Below are 21,408 nucleotides of genomic sequence, written 5' to 3'. Positions count from 1 at the left end.
GAACCCTGCCCGTGGAATTATGAGAGCCAGAGCCCCTGCATCTGCCATATTGGCAATAACGAAGATTTTATTGTCATCCTGCTAGTGTCTTTGGTACAGGCTGGAGGTGCACACGGCTGGGTGATTGTGCGATGACACAAAGGCCTTTTGCAGCTATTACCTGATTTGGTCCCTCACCTGCTCTGTTAGGGAGCAAGAACAGGTGTAACTATGCTCACTCACAGGAAAGGAGACGAGTCTGGTTAGTGGCAGAACTGGGACCAAATGGGCAGCAGCTCCTCCAAATCCAGGTTCCTTCCCTGTTCTCTACACAGAGCCTGTGCTTGTTCAGGGGGGTCCCTGCGGTCTGTTGGGCTGTGGTGCGTCTGTACCTCAGTGACCATGGTGTGGTGGAAGGAACGGGAGCAGAAGGCAGTGGCAGAACGTGTGCAGTGTGAGTGGAAGGCATTGGAGAAATGCCTCCTCTCGGCCCGACACCGTTTCGACTTGGTCCCGACATTTGGATTCTCCCCGCTGTCACGTACGTGGGTTAATAATGAACAAATCTGACATTTTTATTCCTGGGAACAAGGTACATTGAGACTTAGGTACCCCTTCCAAGAAAAAGGTTCTCTCTCAGGAGTGAGGAAGGCGAAGAGCACAGGGTCAGTAAGATATTGTGGAGGTGTTTTGTTTTGTTTGATAATTATATTGGTCCAAAGGGTTTTTTTAAATATATATGTTTCTTAAATAATAAAAAATAAACAATGCTTCTTTGCTTCTTGGAGCCTGGGCCTGTCGGGCCAAATTTAGCCCACTCAGCTATCGTCGTAAATAAAGTTTTATTGCAACACAGCCACTCCCATTTAGCTGCATCTTCTCTATGGCTGCTTTACCAGCATGACAGCGGAGTTGAGTAGTTCCAAGAGAGGCTGTCTGGCCTGCAAAGACTAAAATACTTTCTGGCCATTTACAGTAAATTTGCTAATCCCTGTATTGAGAGGTATGTGCTTGTAGAACGGGGCAGGGAAAATCTTGGCTGCCAGTCTCGTTGTCTCATGCACCTTCCCCCGGGGATGTTCCCCCAGCTGCACCAGCAGAGGCAGCGGGTCACAGGCTTTTTGCTGCCGCCATCGTGGGAGCTCGTTCTGTATGACCTCAGGGGCCCAAGACTTTGGGCAGTTGAAGGCTCCCCACTTCGGGCAGCGGGCACCAGGAGGGCCCAGGAAAGCCAGTACCATCACAGAAACAGAATAAAGGGGCAGTGAACCCCTTTAAGGGACCTCAGCTGATCGGTGTCTCCCGACTTCTGTTTTCACACAACCCAAGGATCAAGGACGCAGAGGGTGGGTCTCACCTCGGGCAGCCCGTGCTGCGGTTGGCCCTGCGGGATCCCTTCCAGTCCAAGGGCTGTGCTTCCTCACGGCGGTCCCCAGCTGCCATCCAGGAGCCGGTCCTGTCTTCGGTGTCTTTCTTGCCTCCTGTGACTCGCCAGCTTTCAGTGAGTGGCGTGTCAGACAGGCTCAGGGAATCCCAGAGTCGAAAGTGGAAACATGTGCTGCAGCCATTTTGCTCCTTTTCGAAAGCCCAGAAAGAAGCTGTCTGTTCCTTAGAGGCTCGAGGTGTGCCTTTTGGTAGCTTTCCCTCCCCAGTGACCCCTTAGTCAGTTCTTCTGAAGGTCAAGTAGCTGATGCATGGGGAGTTCTTTTTTTTTTTTTTTTTAAGATTTGACTTTTATTGGGGGGGGAGGGGCAGAGGCAGAGGAAGAATCTTAAGCAGACTCCCCTCTAAGCACAGAGCCCAATGCTGCGCTGGATCCCAGGACCCTGAGATCGTGGCCTGAACCGAAATCATCGTCGGCCGCTCACCCGACTGAGCCAGCCAGGCGCCCCAAGGGGAAGCTCTTTATACTAAAGTAAGAAGTCCTACAGAAGATGTGGGAGTGTATGCTGTCCTTCATCTGCTTTTAATTGTTCTCATTGTCTTTGGGAATTTTAGACTCTCCTTACCCTTTCCTGTCGTGGGAGTAATGTTCTGGAAGGGTGCTGTGGAGTTTCCTAGCAGAAGTTAGTTCTCGTCTGCCCTAAGCCTTTCCTCCCAGTAGCCTCAGCTAGCTCGTCCATCGCCGCGCTCTGCAGACGGGCAGGCATGTGTGGCAGCTCTGAGAGTGAACGGTTGAGATGGGTGAGCCTGTCTTTTCTGATACATCACGAAGCGGTCCTTTACTCTCTCCTCCTGTGTCCCTCTGTCACCCTCCCTCTCCCCCAAACCAGACCCTCTGATTTTTCCACTAGGTTGGGGGTAGCTGGACCTATAGTTCTGACACTTAACCCATAGGGATCACCTCCTACTAGAAAATGCTTGCTTGTGATTTCTGACCCCATCATGCCAACCCCTAAGACAGCGACCCTCCCCCATCCCTGCTTCCCATCGCTCCTGACTGTCTACATAGGTGAGTTAATATACATACTACATACTACCGTCTACATACACGGTGCTCTTCCCTGCACAGGTGTTCACATCAGAAACAGGGGTATCATCCTGACCCCCGCTTTTCCTTTGGCCCAGCCTGCACCGGCGACACCACCACCGGATTCTGGACACCGGCATCTGTGTTTCTCTTTGTCTTTCCCCTTTGACCAACTGGTTCTGTATTTCTGGAATAGAAGTAAGGTGGACACGAGGGTGTTAAAAGCATGCATGGCGGGGGGGATGCCGAACAGTCAGCAGGTTGTGGAGCGCCTTGTTTCTTGCCAGGCCTCAGGGGTGTGAGGAGCTGTTGCAGGAGACACGCAGTGTGTGGTTGAAACAGGCCAGAAAGGGGTGTCCTTGCAGTTGGTGAGCTGAGGAGAGAATGCGTTCGAGAATCCTCCTCAGGGCTGAGTGAGTGAGTGGACACGACAGAGATGGGGGGAATGTGCTAGGAGCCCAGGGGGTGACCAGGCTGGGGAGGCAGGTGGTGGAGCAGGGCCGTTAGTGTGTCTCTCTATGTGTGTGTGTGTGTGTGTGTGTGTGTGTCGTTCTCTGTGAGTCTCTGCGTGTGTGTGTCTGTGTCTCTGTGTTTGTGTCTTTGTGTCTCTGCCTCTCTGTGTGTCTGTGTGTAGGGGTCTGTGTGTCTACATGTCTGTATTTTGTATCTCTGTTTCTGTGTCTGTCTCTTCTGTCTGTGTGCCGCTGTGTGTGGGTCTTTGCGTCTCTGTGCGTATGACTGTCTTTGTCTAACTCAGTGTGTATGTTTGTGTGTGTGTGTCTCTGTGTGTGGCTTTCACACTTTCTCTACTGCAGCCCACAGTAAAAATACATGTACAGCCCAGGCCAGGCCCCACATCTGTGTACCCGTGTCAGTAAATCAAAGGCACACCCTTGGCGCTTACTAGCGCAGGTCCTGCTGTGCGTGTGGCTTGTATATTTATTTCCTCATGAGTCCTCACAACCCCGTGAGGTGCAGTCAGTTTCTCTACTGTGCACACGAGGAAAGCTTGGCCCAGGGAGTTTAGTGACTTGCAGCACCTCACAGCAGACACGTGGTGGAGTGGGATCTGACCCCCATTCCCTGGCTGCAGACGCCTGCCCTTTCCCACCCACCGTAGGCGACTCTCACAGAAAAACGTAAATGTACCACAAGACAGTGCTCGCCCTCACTGACGGGGATGCTTTGTGATGTTTGCTGTTGTATCCTATTTGATCCCGCACATGCTGGCCCCGACCCCTCCCCCGCAAACACACAATTGTTTCCTGACCCTCTCTAATCTGTCTCAGTCTGCTTTTTGGAAAATCTGTTAGCTCCTACTTCCCCAGCGCCTCTCAGTGCCTCCCCACCTCCATGCCAGTGGCTGCTCCCCCAGTTCAGGCTCCCTGTGAATTCTTCCCTGGACCTTCTTCCTGGACGGCTCTGAGAATCTCCTAACTTTTGTCCTCTATCCATTCTCCACACAGAGACCAAAGTCACCTGAAAAGTACCTTTCTGACCATATTGTTCCTGATTTTAATCCCCGAAATAGCCCGTTGCTGTTTGGGGCTTAGTACTCGGTACATGAAGATGGTCAGTAAATGTATGCGGGAATACAGAATTAGCAAACTTGCTGTGTATTTTTCCTCAGGATGAAGATCTCCCATGAAAATATTTTTGAGGTCGACTTTGCAGTGATTGTCACGAGAAAGCTGCCCAGCATCCAGTAAGTGTGGCTTGGACCAGAGGACAGAGCCGGGCAGAGTCAGAGGCAGCGGTCAGGAGGGGGCCGGATGCATGCTGGAGACCTCATTTTAGGGGGCCCTCCCCTTGGACCCCCTCCCCGCTTTCTTGCTGGCCCCGGGACCTCATTCCAACCTGTCGAGCAGTCTTCCACATGCAATACACTCTCCCTTGTGACTGTTCTGTCCATGAACGTCATTTCTCTGAACCTTGAAATGACCTACACTAGTTTCATGATCTGAATTGTTCTGTGTCTTTTGTCTACTTCGTTATCTCCAGGGCATAGAGAGGTGCCCAGCCCAGAGCAGATGCGTCGTCAATATTGTTTGAGCGAATGAATGGGAGGCTGAACTTAGTCATTTACGGTCTGTGAGATATTCCGGGGGCCACGCTGACCAGGTTTTAAGGAGTTTGCAGAGTTGTAGAGGGCGAGTTTGTGAATCTCTGCTGGGAGCTTTTGTAGCACCGTGTGCAATGCTTCCCTTGCATCATCTCACTCAGTGCTCAGAGCAGCCTCGTGAATTCTGGTGGGGAAACCGAGGCTCAAAGCAGTGAAGCGAATTTCCATCACGGCACCTGTGAAGGAAGGGGTGGAGCTGAGATTTAAGCCCTGGCCTCAAGCCCGAGGGTTTGGAAGGGAACTCCCTTCCTTCTTTTTAAATGAGTGATTTCAATAAAATGCCAAGAATTGCCTTTAAAAAAATTTTTGGTGAGCATAAAAGTTTCAGCTTGTCCTTCAAGGATTTCTAATTCTCATCATCTGGAAATAGTTTTCAAGTATGAGGTTGATCTAGTTTATCCTATGATAACAAGGTTTTCACCCTTTCCAAATACAGGATTCCCTTACAGAAAATATGCTGTTCGGTTGCCGTCTGGCATCTGAGGCTGTGCCTCTGCAGACGATGTCCTAGCCTGTTGGGACCCCGAGTGAACTAAGAGGAAGCGGGCTCTCACTCAAGCCCAGAGGTGCTTCTGGGCTGAAAAACGCATTGGCCTTTGTGTATGGTTGTTGTGATGGAGGATTCGGCTCTCTGAGGTCTGATTTTTTGCATATCCTGGAGGAGGGAGTCATTGCATCAACGTTACTGACTTCAAGTCTGAATAGGAGTCCTTTTTTCAGTGAACTGTGAGCGGTGAGCACTGTGTTAAAGATTTTGTTTGAGAAGAGGCAGAAAACTGGAGACGACTTGGAAAACCTGGAACATCGGGAAAATCCTTGTTGACGTATCCTGAGCGATTTCTGAGTGTTCATTATTTCATGATGAGATTGTGAGTGGGCATCCGATTCGGAGTGTCCTGCTTAGTGACCTCGCCAGAGCCCCAATCCACTGAAGTGTGAGTGTGTGTGCCGAGGGCCAGACGTCAGGAAGCAGACGGCCCTGTGGAGTGAGTGGCCCTTGCTTTGAACAGGAGCAGGATGTATTTGCCGCTCCTGGAGTGGGTGTTTGCGGTTCTGCTGAAACTGAGCTCCTTGACTCATTTCTCTCTTTCCCATCTTCCCACAGAGTCAAGCCTTTCTTATCACAACCCATTACAGAACTACATTTGGAGGACCCACTTCAAATCGGCAAGTACCCTTAACCTACGTGGTACGATGTGCACTACAGAACGCTCTTTGCTTTTTTCCCCTTTTCCTTTTAAAAGGGGTGTGTGTTTGTGTCTGTGTGTGTCTGTCTGTCTGTCTGCACCTGCGGGTGAGCACTTGAGATGTCACGCAGAGTGTACTTCTGCTGATACGTTTACACTGCATCGCATTTACCGTGAAGGAATTTAAAACAGATGTCCATAGGTCCCCGTTCTTCAATCTTTACAAAATGGGTTTCAGTGATTTACAACCACTGCAAAATAGATTTTTTCCTGAAAATCTCTGTTTCCAGCTTTCCTTGGGAACATCCAATCTGGCAGCATCAGACCCTAAGTCCTAGGTGGCTGCTTCATGGAGGGGGGCTGTCATCCTCCAGTCCCCCCGCACTGCTCCCCGCTGTCTTGTACCTGACCTGCTCCACCTGTTATATCACCTCCTCGGCCCCTGTGCTCCGGGTTTCCCCTCACGTTTTAAGTATGAGTGTTTCCAGCAACTCCCTGCTCACCTCTAAGCCTTTCAGTCCAAGGTAAACCTCTTCCAGAATGTTCCATCGTTTTCAGTCTGTGTCTGGCAGAGTATTCAGGGGGCTTACTAATAATTCAGGTCAGAGGACATGCCCAGAGAGGATGGCCTTCTGGGATGGTGGACACAGATAACACAGGAAACATGAGACAGCGAGACAGGCCTCTGTGCAACCACAGTGCCACAGTCATGCTCCTGGTGAAGAGACTCCCAGAAAGAACATCTCCCCCATCCTTCGTTTCCGTCCTACAGATTATAAGTAGAACCTGTGCAGGCTGTGCCATGTGCTGGCCTGGCTGTTTTCTCCACACTGTCGCTATCATAACTTTCTGTATATTTGGTGAATACTTGTGTCGGAATGATTACCTATAATGAAGGAGCTAACGCTTTGCATTACCTTTGATCCATCGATGCAGAAATGTATGAAGTAGAAAGTAAAGACCCTGCATAATCTCTCCCCCCACCAAGATAACCAGTGTTCAGAGTGTTTTCTTCTATGGATGAACAGTACACCTAGAGACGGATCAATATCACACATGAAAACACAAATACAGTCCAGTGCCTGGCACCTAGAAGGGTCAGTAAGTTTTTGCTGAAAGACTGTACATATACACTGAATAAATACATAGGTTGTAGTTCAATATATATCTGTTGAATGAGTGAATCTACATTTCTCAAAATAAATAGATTTATGTATAATTTTAATAAAGCGAATAATTGACACGTCCTGTTTTGTAACTATTCTGGATCCTAGTAACTCATGGCTGTGCTTCTATTGTCATTTATAGCTCTGCCTCATTATTTCTGATGGCTTTCTAGTTCTCCTTTGCATGGAAATTCCTTTTTACTTAATGTATTCAGTACTGATGGTCCTTTAGATAGCTGCATTTTATATGGTTTTCTATTAAACAGTGTTGTAGAAAGCACAGGTACACGTGCGTATGTGCAGGAATTGCTGGCTCAAGGAATTGCCCCTTATGAATTCTAATAGCCACTGCCAAACTGTTCTTCAAGATCCTCTTTACTAATTTGGATTTTCACAAGAGTAGATGACGGTTCTCTTTCCCTACAAAAGACACGATGTAATACTTAGTGTATTCTGACCAGCACTCCTTCTCCCCTGCTGGTAACAGCACCCAGTGTTCTCTGGGGGACCAGTACTCCCCCATTGCCATTCCCTGTGGTTTGGGTGGGGCTGACTCCATTTGCATTTCCAGGGCATGGCATGGGACCCAGCCAGACATCTTCAGAGTCTGTCCTGGGGCTCTAGCCACAGTGAAAAGTAGTCTATGTCCCTCTGGGACTTGAACTGAGGAGGGAGGAAACCTGGGTGGGGCAGGGGTGTCTCCTTGTGGACACAGCCTCTCTAGTGAGTGGAACCCCTGGATCCAGCCCTGGCTGCAGCCATAGTCCTTTTGGACTCTGGGTCACATATGAGCCAGTAAAGTTCCCATCTTGGCTTAGGGCAATTCGAGTTGGGTTCTCTTACAAGGAAAAGAGACCTAATCAATAGGAGAGAACATTGAAAGTCGTGCTTACAGATGGGAGGAAAGGCTCTGCTCCAATTTCCTTCTGGTCTGTTTGTTTGGTTTTGGTACCTCTGTCCATTCACTCAGAGTGGAGTGTTGCTCACTGTATTAGCTGTCCCTCTCTAAACACTTGTCTCATGGTCTATAATTATTTCTTGCTTGTCTGTCTCTTCCACAGATCTATTGAGCCCCTTCAGGGCAGAAACTGGGTTGTGTTCACTTGTGATTCTTTAATACCTTGAACAGTACACAGTGTGGCCTCCATAAGTGCCCCTTGATGAATCAGCCATCCTAATTCTCTTCTTTGGGACCCCCCTGTCCTGAGACCACCACATTGCCTCATGTCTGTGATACACAAACCATCTTCTGAAACACACACTCATCCTCCCATTGTAAACACATCACATCATGAGAACTCCCTCCTTGCAGCCATTCCTAATTCTCCCCCATGTTCGTCCCATGGAACCTCACTGTGTGGTTGCTGACAAGGTCCTTGTTCTTGGGAAGACAACATGGCCTTTTATGAATGGATAACACACACGATGGGCATGCCATTCACACACACGACTTCACTCATGGGCGAAGGGGACCTATGCTTTCTAGCCTTCCTCTTGAGTGCAATGCACCCAGAATCCCACTTCTGATGTCTGCCAGTAACACGATAACACAGAATCACAATTCTAGGCTCTCTCCTGGTTCCGTGTTTTCTCCCTCTGCCTTGACAATGACCGGAGTGGAAGGAATACAGATATGTCGAGGAAATCGACAGCAGTGAAGCAAAAGCTTCCCCAGAAAAACAGTTTTGACTTTGGGAGCATAACTGGCATACCCTTCATAGCTCTGTAATAGCCTCGGCTTCCACTGGCATCGAGCAATAACGATTTTCAAACAGAGTCAAAGGTCAGGGCCAGAATTACAGTCCCAGTATGAATCACCACTGACTCTATCCAGTTTTCATTTTCCCATACTTGGGCTCACACCGCCAGGGCGATCTGGTAGGAACTAGATTTACACTGGATTTGATAGTCTTTGTGGAGTTTCTACCCTGTGCTAGGCACCACAGCAGACCCTGGGAGATGAAAGAGAAAGACAGCAAGGGCTCTCAAGGCATTTTGTTTACTGGAGAACAATAACAAGTAAAGAGGCCACTGCATCATAGAAAACCAGGTGCTGTGTGGACTTAGGAACGTCCCCCGGGAGCATCAGGGAAGGCCTTTTAGAGGCAGACACCTTGGCCTGGAGAGCTGAAGAATGAGTAGGAGGCAGCTACAGGGCTGGTGTGGTGAAAGGAACTCCGGAGAATCTCAGGTAGAGGCTAAGAGGTAAGAATGCTCGGCCTGCTCCATAAACTAGAAGTGGGGCACGTATGGCCAGAATCCAGGTGTGAAGAGAGAACCTGCTACAGAGGAAGCTGGGGCCAAAGAGGGGCCGACTGGCTTGGTAGCTTGAAAAGGCCCAGAACTGGGGCCCCTGGGTGGCTGAGTTGGTGAAGGCTCTGCCTTCGGCTCAGGTCATGATCCCAGGGTCCTGGGATAGGGCCCCAGGTCAGGCTCCGTGCTCAGTGGGGAGCCTGCTTCCTCCTCTCCCCCTGCAGCTCCCCCTGCTTGTGCTCTTTCTCTGTTAAATAAATAAAATAAATAAATAAATAAATAAATAAATAAATAAATAAATACCTCAGAACTTTGCACAAAAAAAGCAAACACCCCTTTCCTGATACAGTATATAAAGAGGCCAGAATGACAACATGACAAATCAGTCTTGACAGTCATTGAATATTGATTTTACAAGGCATGTTACTAAGAATGCAAAGGGAGGCGGGGGTAAGAAAGCTCACAAGGAATTATCTTAGGATTCATTTACAGATTCTCTGTTGAATCATTGGCCCCCACTCCTGAAGAGGGAGCAGAAGGACAAAGCACAGGCTGATACCCTGTGACATTCCTCCAGGAAACTTCCAACTATCTTAATGTTAATACCTTGCTAGAAGGGAAAACAACCTTAACCTGACAATGGCAAGGTCTCCAGTATCCTCTTTAGCGTAGGAAAGTTCTTTTGAAGCCCTCCCTTTTCTTTCCCTCTCCCAACTCCCAAGTATGTAATCAGTTGCCCCCACAACCCCATTACAGCAGCTCTTTCTGCCCAGGGATCCTGTCCCAGTGCTTTAAGAAAACCAGCATTTTGCCCTAAAGACGTCTCAAGAATTCTTTCTCGGGCGTTGGCTCGAGATCTCAGCCCACCAAACCTCACCTGCCTTCCAAAACTACATCACTACTATCCTGTCTACCTCCCGCTGGGCATTATTTCTATCATTTCCTACAAATGACAGAAAAGTAGGCAGCGCTAGACTTAGGGCACAGGCATCAACTCTGGCAACAGGATAAATGCACACTAAGGTAATAGGGTGGGGTAGCAACAAAGTTAAACAACAAAACTAAGCCACTAAGCAAAAAGTTATGGTGGGGTGGGGGGGACCCAAACCTTAAAAAAGGAAATTGAGGAAATGGGAGGGGAAGTCAAAGTATTTTGGTACACACACACACACACACACACACACACACACACACGGAACTATCCGCACGTGTTCTGGCCAAGTCAAACTCCCCCTTTGACCCAACTTTTGGAAAAAAAGAAGCAAGAGCTGTGGAAGACTCACACCTTCATGTCTCTGCCCAGCAAAAACAGTCACTAGGTCCAGTACAGCTAACTGCCCTAAAAGACCTTGAAAGATGTGTCCCAGATACCTGGGCACATGACAGTCACCTCCAGGACCTCTCAAAACCACCAGTGGTTCCTGTTCCAACAGCCTGGTGGTCTGCAAACCCTGGTGTCTTCTGTCATTTCATAATGGAGAATGTTTCCTGTCAAGCATGAAAACAGTCCCCAAGAAACCTGGAGAAGGATCTGCTTCCAAATCCAAAGGGAGAAAGGCTTTTTAAAAAGCTATTAAAGAGCTAAACTAAAAGTCGGCCCAAGGCGTTTCCACAATTCTTTCCACCCAGGTCCCAATTTGTCAATATCAAAAACTTGGGCAGTCGGGTCCATAGGGGCCCGGGTTTGGGAACAGCAACACCTGTACAGCCCCTGCATGGACCACCGAAACTCCCTGGGCGCATCCGATGGGATCTGATCATCCCTTCCTTATTTACTGCCATCAGGCACTTGGACGTGGAGGGTCCGCAGCAGCAGGGCGAACCTGAAAGGCTGAGGACGCCACCGCCAGAGCACAGCGTCCGCCTGGCCTCAGGCACAAGGGTTACCTGAGTTTTCACCCGGGGCAAACCCCGGGGGAGGTCAGAGGAAGGCCAGGGGAGGTCAGGGGAAGGCTCGGGTCCACTCCCTCCTGGGCGATGCTCTGCGGGCCTGGACAATGGGCGGCGGGATGACGACCCACCCCGCTGCTCCCCGGGGGCTCTGGCGCTGGCCCAGAGCTGGGCTCCAGGTCGCGACGTGGCGCAGCCCGGTCCCAGATCCCGCGTGCTGCAAGGGATCGAGCGCGCGGCCCAGAAAACAGCCGGCCCTGCCGAGGCGGCCAGGCCAGCGTCCCCAATCGGCTCATCCCATGCCAACCCAGATCGGCGCACTCGCCTACCCGCGGTCTAGCTGGCCCCTGTGTCATGCAGTTGGATTGCTTCTTCCTGGTGGAGGCGGCTGACCAAGGGGCTTGGGCAGGGCAGCTTGGGAACCGCTCAGAGGGCTGCATCACCTCAGGGCCCAGGCGGCTGTGGAGCTGTTCCTGGACGGGAGCCCCGCCCTCTCTGCCTCTCATCCGGTGGCACCGCCCACCGGGGGCCTTGTGGGACCAGGCAAGGGGTGTGGTTCCCAGCACCTCCTCCACCCAAGGCCTGAACCCCAGGCCTCTCTGTGAGATGCCAGGAGCCCCCTATCCAGCACGGTCTTTGCCACCGCCCGCGACCCCCTCCCCGGTCTAGGCCGCACACCTGCGGGAGGCAGTTGATGGGTCACAGCGCTCCCGGCCGCCAGTGAACCAGCAAACCCAGGAGTGGGACTCACTGTCCCCGCAGGCTAACGAGGCAGGGAGGGACAGGTCACTCTGGAGCCTCTGGAGGTTGGAAATGCCCAAAGTCTCTTGAGGGCCATGCCTTACACGTGTGTAGACATTTGTCAAATGCACCTAGGACCTTCACTCCTAGGTGGATGGGTGCGTGGGACTGTGTACCTTTCACCTCCATTAAAAAGATTCGGTTGCGTGGAAAGCACACGCCAAAGGAGTTTGTGTACTGTGATACCACTTAGGGGGAAAGTCGAGGGCCAAGTGAATTTTGTGTGGGCAGGCACCTGGGGGCGGTGAGGCATGAGCATGCACTCGGGACCCGCCCAGGACCGCCATGAAAGCGGGGGAAGAAGCAGAAGGGGCCCAGCCCTGGCGTGAGAAGTCGTGGGGATGAGCGGCTGGGACCGGGACCAGTGGCCAAAGACGGCCTTGGGAAAGACCAAGGCCTTGGCCTTTCCTAAGGACCTGGCCTGCAGAGGGGAGGGGGGCCGGGCCCACGCAAGCGTTGCCTAGAAACGCTTATTGTCTTGGGATTCTTAGGCTCGCGCAGGCAGGGGTTCTGGGACACTTGGCGGGGTAGTCCGACTGCACTGGACGCTTTTCCACAGCGGACCAGGACAGTTTTATGACCCGCAGAGATGTTGCCTTGGGTTGGTGGCCTGGGCTCTGGCCTAGACCATTCCCCAGGGGAAGTGGATGGCAGAGAGCCTTGCTTCACCAGCCACATTGATTTCACCGGGCACGTGGGAAAGGGAACTTCCACTGGCGAGGAGATGGACTTCGCGGACCTCATCACATCACAGGCACAAATCAACAGACTCCTGAAGGACATCGAAACACTGGAGGCTGAGGTTAGTCACTGGAGGCGTTTGTCTCAGTCGTCATCAAAGATACTAGACTCCAGTGAAATTTGGAAACTGAAGACCACCATCAGGGACCTAGAACAACAACGGATGAAGAAGCTAGACGAACACCAACTTGAAGTATCGGTATTACAGAGTCTCCACAAGAAGCAACTGGCCGACGTCATTGAGAGGCACCGCCAACAACTACGTGAGTATGAGCAAAGGGAAAGTGAGCTTGGACGGGTGGAGCAACAACTTGCAGAGATGGAGCGGCTGAACGACAATCTGAAGAACGTTGCTTCTGATGTCAGAGCAGAAAACCAGAAGTTGGTTTTGGCACTCCAAGATGTAAGACACCAGCTGGAAGAATCGATTCTCCGTCACAACGAGGAGTGTCTGGAAAACAACATTGCTGTGAGGGCTTTAAAGATCGAAAAAGGGCGGTTAGTAGCGAAATTGTGTCGGGCTGAGAAGAAGGCGTTGGAAGAGAAGAGGAAGTACAAGCAAACCATCAAGAAATTGTTACCTTTAGAGCATGCACGTTTGATCCAACTCATGCAAGAGAAAGACCTGGAACTATTCCACCTCCAAAAGAAGATCGAGCAGATGGACGCCGACCACAGAGAAACCAAGGACATGCTGTCCTCTGCTTTGGAGGAGCAGAAGCAATTGACACAGGTCATTAAAGAAAAAGCCTCAAGAAGCAATGACCTTTTAGAGCAAACCGTGGAGGACAAAGACATGCGTCTCACCTCCGTGACCGCCGAAAATCATCATCTGAAAGAAGAACTGGAGCGCCTGAGACAACAGAGTCGCCCTGTACCTGTGGTTGACCCTAAAATCCTCGAACTGGAGTGTGAAGTCTTCCAACTGAACGAGTTAAAAGATGACCTCGAGGAGGAAGTAAAGGAACAACAGAAGATCATTCACAACCAGCAGCAGGGGAAGATAAGACTGCTTCAGTCTCTACAGGAGCAGAAGCAGAAAGTGGACCATCTTCAATCCCAGCAGGAGCAGCTGCATATTGAACGCGCTCAGCTCCTTGCAGCGAAAGACCAGGAGATTCAGAATTTGCAAGACACATTAGACCAAATGAAAGCCCAGCTGCCTGACAAAAGCCAGCACATTGCAGCAGAGCACTGTGACGACGTTCAAGTCACAAGCAGTCAGCCTCTTCCTAGAGAGAACGGAAGTGAGAAGCTTGATCCATCTAAAGGCGAAACTCAAAGATCAGTCCAAGGAATAAAAGAGCAAGAAGTGGAGATGAAGCTTCTAACTGAACAGAACATCCGATTGACCGAACACATCGATCGGCTGTCCAAAGAGGAGATTGGTAAACTAACTCAGATTATCCAGCAGAAGGATTTGGAGATCGAGGGTCTTTCCAGCAGAATCTCTGCAGCTTCTCAGCGCCAGCACGTGGACGTGGAGCGACTTCAGCAGCAATTGCAAGAGTGTGCTTCGAAAAGCGACCAAGTGTTGGCTGTCTTAAATGAGAAAACGAGGGAGAATAGCCATCTGACAAGGGAGTATCAGAAAATGACAGAGAGACTTGCTGCCAAAGAAGCAGAGCTCCAGAGGATGCAAGAGGAAAATCGGAAACTGTCCCCGAGAATTGAATGTAGTGGTCAGGAGATGTTTAGAGAAACGATTCAGAATTTATCACACATTATTCGAGAAAAAGACCTCGAAGTGGATGCCTTAAGTCAGAAATGTCAGACTTTATTGACCATCCTGCAGACCTCCAGCACTGGTGATGAGGTTCGCGGCGTTCACATCGATCAGTTCAAGGAGCTTCTGCGGGAACGGGACACGTTCAAACAGCGAGTGAAGATCATGGAAGAGTGGAAAGAGCAGGTGATGACCACGGTCGAAAACATGAAGCGGGGGGCATCCCAGCTTCAGAGCGATCTTCGCCAGCTCCAGGCACGGGCTTGCACTGGCAGCGAGGAGGATTCCAAACTGCAGGCGACCTCTATGGACCTGATCCAGACTTACAGAGGCAAGGAAATAACCTTAGAACACTTAGAGAAGGACCTGGCACGAATTCAGCTCAGCATCGGGGAGAATTGCCACGCCAAGGATCTCCTCTTAGGGAAACTGGACGCGATTTTCCTGCAGCCCTCCCCCGACTCCTCAGAGCCAGCGGACTCTCTGAAGGCCGTGACATCTGACGTAGTGAGCCAGTCTTCTCAGTTGCGCCAAGAGGAGGTAGAAGAGCTAAAAAAATCAATGCAAGAAAAAGATACAATGATTCGAACCCTCCAGGAAGAGAAGCAGAGATGGATGGATTCCGTGTCGGCCGCGTCCCCAGGAGAAGGCAAACAACAGGAACACGGGGATTCCGACATGGAGCCGCTGAAGGAGAAACAGGCCGTTCTGCAAAACTTCATTCCGGATCAAGAGCTCCGACTGCAAGCGAAAAGTGAGGGATTGCTTTCTTTGCAGGAGAACTTCAGTAGCCAAGTGAGTGAAAATGACCTTTTGAGGCAGGCAGTCACCGATTTGAAGGAGAGACTAGCAGATTTTGAAACGGATGTGTGTCAACTGAAAGAGGAAAATGCAAAGCTCGTGGAAACGTGTAGAGAAAAGGAAATGGAAAATCAGGCCTTGCAAGAGACCAACAGGCGGCTTTCCATGCTGCCGAGAGAGGAGGAATCCCAGTCCGCTGCGGTGGAAGAGGAGGCACTTGCTTTGGAGCAAGTATTGCGAGGGAAAGAAGAGGGCGAGACCGGGGAAGCGAAGCGGCTCGTCGATGCAGTTGCATCCGTGCAGGACCAGACAGTTGTGTGTCCACAGGAGAGAGAGGAAGTCCTGCTGACACTGACACAGAAACAAATGGAAACCTGTGCCCTCCAGAAGGAGGTGCACCATTTACGGGAGAGAGAATCACGCCTCACCCAGGAGCTGGAGAGACGGCGTCACGTCGCTTCAGAAGCCGAAGATTCTCGTCGCCGCGAAGCTTTGGTCTCAGAAGGCAAAGTGGCTCAACTCAGAGAGGAAGTGACGGTCTTGCAGGGAAAGCTCGTTTTGTCTTCCACGGCCTTGGAAAACGCGAGCCATCGAGCCAGTGTGCAGGTGCAGTCGCTGCGGGAGCAATTGCACATGATCACCCAGCAGAAAGAGGAAGCCGCCTTCCAGCTTGCAGCCTCCCAGGAGGAAGGGAGGCAGTACGGTCACGTTCTAGCCGCCCTCAAGCTGGAACTCGCCGAGTGGATGGAAAAGGCAGACAGCCTAGAAGGGAAACTGAAGTCATTGCAGGGACGCTTCCAGAAAGCAAAGGCTGACTTGGGTCTGAAGGAAGACCAGCTCCAAGAAGTCAAGAAACAGAACGAGGTCCAGCAGGAAGTCCTGGAGGACACCCAGAAGAAACTGATGGACTTAGTAAGTAAGTCCGAAGGCATGGTGGACAAAACCCTCCTGAGGAGACTCTTCGTGGGCTCTTTGCAAGCACCTGATGCCGACCGGCAGGAAGCCTTAAGGTTGATGGCAGGCACGCTGGGGATCCAAGAAGACCAGATGCGCCAGCTGTTCAGTGAAAGGCCAGGTGGGGTTACCAGCTGGGTGACTGGGGGGCCTGGATCCAGAAGCGCCCCCAACACACCCGGGAAACCAAGTCACCGAGCTATGGCCAACAATTCTTTTTCAGGACTTTTCGTCCAGTTTCTAGAAGCGGAATCACATTCAGCTTCTCCACCACCTAAACCCTCTGCTTATGCCGTGAAGCCCCCAGATTCAGGAGGAAGGGGAAAAGTGGCTAAGAAACAAGGCCCACAACATCTGAACACTGCCCTAGGATCCACAGCCCGAAAAAAAGATGTGAAGCCCCGCACCACAGCTGTGTCTCTCATTACCCCCCCAGGACCAGAAACGGATGGATCGGAGCACCTTCTTCTAAATGCTGTCACTGATGCTTTCCCCACATACACGCCCCAAATACTGTCACCTGCCACGAAGGTTGGAATGGTGGCCACAGGCCCCTCAAAGAAATAGACGATTCTCAAGCCGGAGAGGAGACGGCTCTTTGAAGAACGCAAGTCACTCTGTGTGTCTACCTTAGCCCAAAATGGCCTTTTGCAAAACGTAATATATTTGCAGTTTTGCTTTCAGCTTAATAAAAATATTCTTTTATGACTTAACAAGAACAGAGGTCTTTTAATGACTGCAGAGGTATTCCCCAAACTGAAAACAGTGGTGACTTCTTATGAGAGTAGACATTGGTGGGGTTGGAGGCTGTGGTCCAAGGATACTTCCAATATTGTTTGTAATGCTGTAATGTTTTCACAAGGAGCAGGTATCTACATATACCCTGGGTAAGGAACACATCAACTGGTTTTAATGTTCCGAACTTACCAAATACACGAACACACACACCTCGTACGAGAAACAAGGTGAACAGCGTGAAAGTACAAGATGCGTACAATTAAAAAAAAATGTAAATTTGCTTTACTCAGCTAAGTCCCATTTCTCTCTCTCTCTTTTTTTTTCATTTTTAATTGTTGTTCCATTTGTTTTTCTGTTGCCTAGGAAATCACTCTATGGGTAACCTGATTTCTCTCCGGCCTTTTAGAAATATATGTGTATTTGCCTATTTGGGAGTATAGTATTTTCTGACTTTTTTTTTAAATCACTGTGCCTTAGAGGTCTTTCCAAATGTGAATGAATTCCAGTTTATTCTTTAATAGAAAACCCAGCATTTTATGGATATACCCTAAATTATTTAACTAGCTCCTATCATCAGGATTTAAGTGATTTTTATTCCAAATGTCCATGATGGACTGCCTAGTCCATTTTCTCAAAAGCCACTCCACATCTTCATTTGCAGTTCAAGGCTAATTGCTCCATTGTATGCAGGAAACCATCCATTCAGACTTCTTTGCATTTTTACTTTAAGGTTTTACTTGTTTATTTGCCACAGAAAGTAGGGGAAGAACACAGGCTGCGGGAGCTGCAGAGGGAGAGGGAGAAATAGGCCCACAGCTGAGCAGGGAGCCCTATGTGGGGCTCAATCCTGGGACCCTAGGATCGTGACCCAAGCCAAAGGCAAACACGCAACCAACTGAGCCACCCAGGTGCCCCAATACTGAGTCTTAATCTGATGTTTTCCGTCACAGTGGATTCTACTGTCTCCATGTCAATTTCAACCTGCACTGAGACTTTTAAGGTGTAGGACAGGTGCTTCCCTAGGAAGTGAAGTTGGCACCTGAGCAAGAGTGAGAGGCGGTCGTCAAAACCAAATGTATCAATTCCCATTGATGTTCACTCAGTTGATCCCATGGGAATCTCCAGGTGTCCAAGGGTAGAAGGAAGGGCTGACGTTCTCCAGCACCATGGAGTCTGGCAATGGACTGTGGACAGAAGCAGCCACCCCCAGGCTCAGGTAGGAGAAGCAGACATTGGCCTCAGCCTGTAGCAAGACGGCCTTGCTAACTATATTGAGCTGGTGGGGGGTCCCATGACCCAAGGAATAACAGACAGCTGGATATGAAGGCTCAGAATCCGTGAGAGTCTTTATTTCCAGGAGAGCCCAGTGCATGGCCAGCAATTGTTGCTTTCATGGTCTATAACCCAGGGCCAAGGGGGGCCGTTTCTTGCATTGGGAGCCCATGGACAATTTACAGATACCATGGGTGGTCCAGGGACTCCAGAAAGTGGGAGAGGAGGTTGCTAAAGCCTTTTCACTAGGGCACTAACAGGGGATTTTTTAAAAAGTTTATTTATGTGTTTGAGAGAGAACTTGAGCTGGCAGAGGAGTCCAAAGGAGAGGGAGAAACAGGCTCCCCACTTAGTAGGGAGCCGAATGTGGGGTTCTATCTCAGGACCCCGAGATCATGACCTGAGCCAAAGGCAGAGGCTTCACCAACTGAGCCACCCAGTCGCCCCCTAACAGGTGGTTTAAATTGGACGGATTCTAGAGCCTTTTGTTGAGGGGAGCCCACCCAACGTGGGCTCATTTACAAGTAACAGCGTAAATGGGCTTCAGTAAAATTTATAAACAAGAAATAAGTTGTGTCCAGAACCCAAAAAATACAGAGCGATGTTGGACTCGTGTGTCCTTTTTTCTTTTTAAAGATTTTACTTAGTTACCAGAGAGAAAGCGCACAAGAGTGAATGCACAAGGGGTGGGTGGGGCAGAGGGAGAGGGAGAAGCTGGCTTGCCAGTGAGCAGGGAGCCCTATGTGGGACTTGTTCCCAGGATCCTGGGATCACGACCTGAACCAAGGCAGACACTTAACCCACAGAGCCACCCCAGCGCCTCTGCACCTGTATGTCCTTAACAAGTGTGTCAAACAAATGTCCTCACAGTAGGATGTCACAAAAGTGATGTCATACCTATGTTCCTGGAGAAAGATGGGTGCAGTAAGTTCCTGCCCTCAAGGATATCATGTGATAACAATGTGGTTTGGGTGCCCTTTGCATAACAAGGTAAAACATGTCCCCTTCAAGTTCAAGATGTTGAAATAGGCACTAAACAGAACATATTGGCCAAATATGTAATAGCAAAATATTTACCACTTTTAAATTTGTTGGTCTCCCTTGTGAGTTTTATTTTTAAAAGATCTTATTTATTTTAGAGATTGAGAATGGGAGAGTAAAACAGGGAGGGAGGTGAGGGAGAGGGGGAGAGAGAATCCCAGGTTGATTCCACCCTGAGCACGGAGTCCAGCAAGAGGCTCAATCCTATGACTCTGATATCATGAGCTGTGCCAAAAGTTTAACTGACTGTGCCACCCAGCTGCCCCTAGGCGGTCTCAGAGTTTTAATGGGACCAGGGTATATTCTAATCAGGTATGGTAAGGCAGGAAGATATAGAAATAACTATCACAAAGGAAGAAGCTCTTTAGAAACACAGATCCCAAGAAAGGAGGTCATGAGAGTCATGAAGGGCCATCCAGGGAAGCACCAGGGTCAGTCAGGAGAAAGAGGGAGTGAAGGGAAAATGTGGGCAAGAGCCTTCACTGTGGTTTCCACGGGAAGAGAGAGGTGAGGCAGGGTGAGCAGGTTTAAGACTGGTTAGTTGGAATAATTTCAGTGGGCCTGGGCCACAGTGGTGTCTGGAGTAGTCTGTCCCTGCCCTGGGGTGATCAGGGCAGGGGATGGTGGCCCAGAGTGTAAGAGCTTCTTGGAGGGAGTGGTTGGGGGCAAAGGCCCTGAACTGGTTGGTTTACATGTGAAAGGTGTGCTCAGAGGCAAGCTGTGGACCATCTCCAAAAATTAACTATGCCTGTCAGGGACAGTCCCTCCAAAGTCACCAAGGCCTGAGATATCAAAGCATTAAATACAGAAGCTAGAGAATGCAGTTATTTTACTAGTATAACCATCGTTTGAACCCTCGTATTAAGTCCATGAAGGTTAGCCAACCCGTGCATCTTAGCAGACATTAAGTTAATTCAGATTGCATGGTGCACTGGGTGTTATATGCAAGTAATGAATCATGGAACTTTACATCAAAAACTGGGGATGTACTGTATGGTGACTAACAATAAAAATATTATTATTAAAAAATAAAGTTAATTCAGAATTATGTTGTAGGGACAAAAGCCAATTGGCCTCCTTTTATCTTTTGCCATACAAATAATTTTAGTAAATTTGGATTTTTTTTTTAAGATTTTATTTATTCATTTGAGAGAGAGCAAGAAGTGTGACAGAGCAGGAGCTAGGGGGCGTGGCAGGGAGAGGCAGAGGGAGAAGCAGACTGACTCCCTGTCCAGCAGGGAGCCTGACATGGGGCTCAATCCCAGAATCCGGGGATCAGGACCCTAGGAGAAGGCGGGCACCTAATCGTCTGAGCCACCCAGACGTCCCTGTAAATTTTGGATTTCCAATTGGGTCAAATTGTGACACTATGTTGAATTAATTTGGGGTGGGAGGGAGGGTTCCATTCCTCCTTATTGTCAGTTTATTTATTCCTGGATTTACGTGGGGGGCGGGGGAGTGTCTTTTTACCCTGCTCATCTTTCTCTGTTTTTTCTTCCGGAGAGTCTCCAATCAGCATCATCAGGGTTGGAGGCTCTGTCATGGCAATAGCTGTATGGTTTCAAGTCTCTTGACTTAAGTCAGGGTGTGAATTGATACCTTCACTGTGCCACAGGGGTGCCGTGGATCTTTCCCCCATAACCTTGAGGATCGGGATCTTGTGCTAAACAGGTTTGGGCAGCGAGTGGTCAGTGAAAGAGCACAGGACCCACAGCCCAGACGCTGATGAAGCAAAACCATCTTCTGCTACAGCCTTTCTCTCCTGTGGACTGCTTCCCCTCCCCACTGTTCCTGCTCTGCAGATTGCCTCAGGATAGTTTTTCATTTCTAGCCACATAAAGTCATGAGTTTTGGGTTCTGTCTCCAATCACACATGGTGCACATGTTCTGGGTGTTTATGGGGAAAGGGAGCTGGGGGGTAGCGCCATGGCTGACTGTCCTCTTCCTGTGGGAATGCCAGTCCATCTCCCCAGTGTTGGAGTCCACAGCCAGGAAGACCATTTTGTCTGTGGCCGGAGTGGGAGCCTTAAGCCTCTCAATCACATCTAGAGTCCTTCGACAGGCTGGGAAGTAACAACACTAAGAGAAATGCAAGTGTGTGGCTGAGAGGGTTGCACTGGGAGAGAAGTGGAACACCAAACACCCCCCCCCCACTTTTGTGTTTCTCATCAGCTCCTGGGCCCTGGGCTGCCATGGATGTGCACCTCAAAATTCTGAGGGCTCAGGAGGACACAGCGTAACAGGGAAAGCAGTGGTAGCTTGGGAGA

The 21,408-nt window shown here is 49.8% G+C and overlaps 1 pseudogene across 12 annotated transcripts in view; it reads left to right on the top strand.

The window, feature by feature from the left end:
- LOC148110505 (thyroid receptor-interacting protein 11 pseudogene) overlaps positions 1–18,798 on the top strand; it is a 47,060-nt pseudogene extending 28,262 nt beyond the window's left edge. For 2 of the 12 annotated variants that reach the window (XR_015727510.1, XR_015727511.1), the window contains 2 exons: positions 315–1,480; positions 1,777–18,798. The product of XR_015727510.1 is annotated as a thyroid receptor-interacting protein 11 pseudogene, transcript variant X1 (transcript). The other 10 variants (XR_015727517.1, XR_015727524.1, XR_015727523.1 and 7 more) reach the window with 10 other exon arrangements.
- Positions 18,799–21,408: the final 2,610 nt, after the last annotated feature.

The sequence above is a fragment of the Ursus americanus genome, chromosome 2 (genome assembly GCF_024610735.1).
Source record: "Ursus americanus isolate L20-20 chromosome 2, mUrsAme1.1.p, whole genome shotgun sequence".
Lineage (NCBI taxonomy): Eukaryota > Metazoa > Chordata > Mammalia > Carnivora > Ursidae > Ursus > Ursus americanus.
The sequence above is the reverse complement of the archived record's forward strand: the minus strand, read 5'-3'. Positions and strand labels throughout refer to the sequence as shown.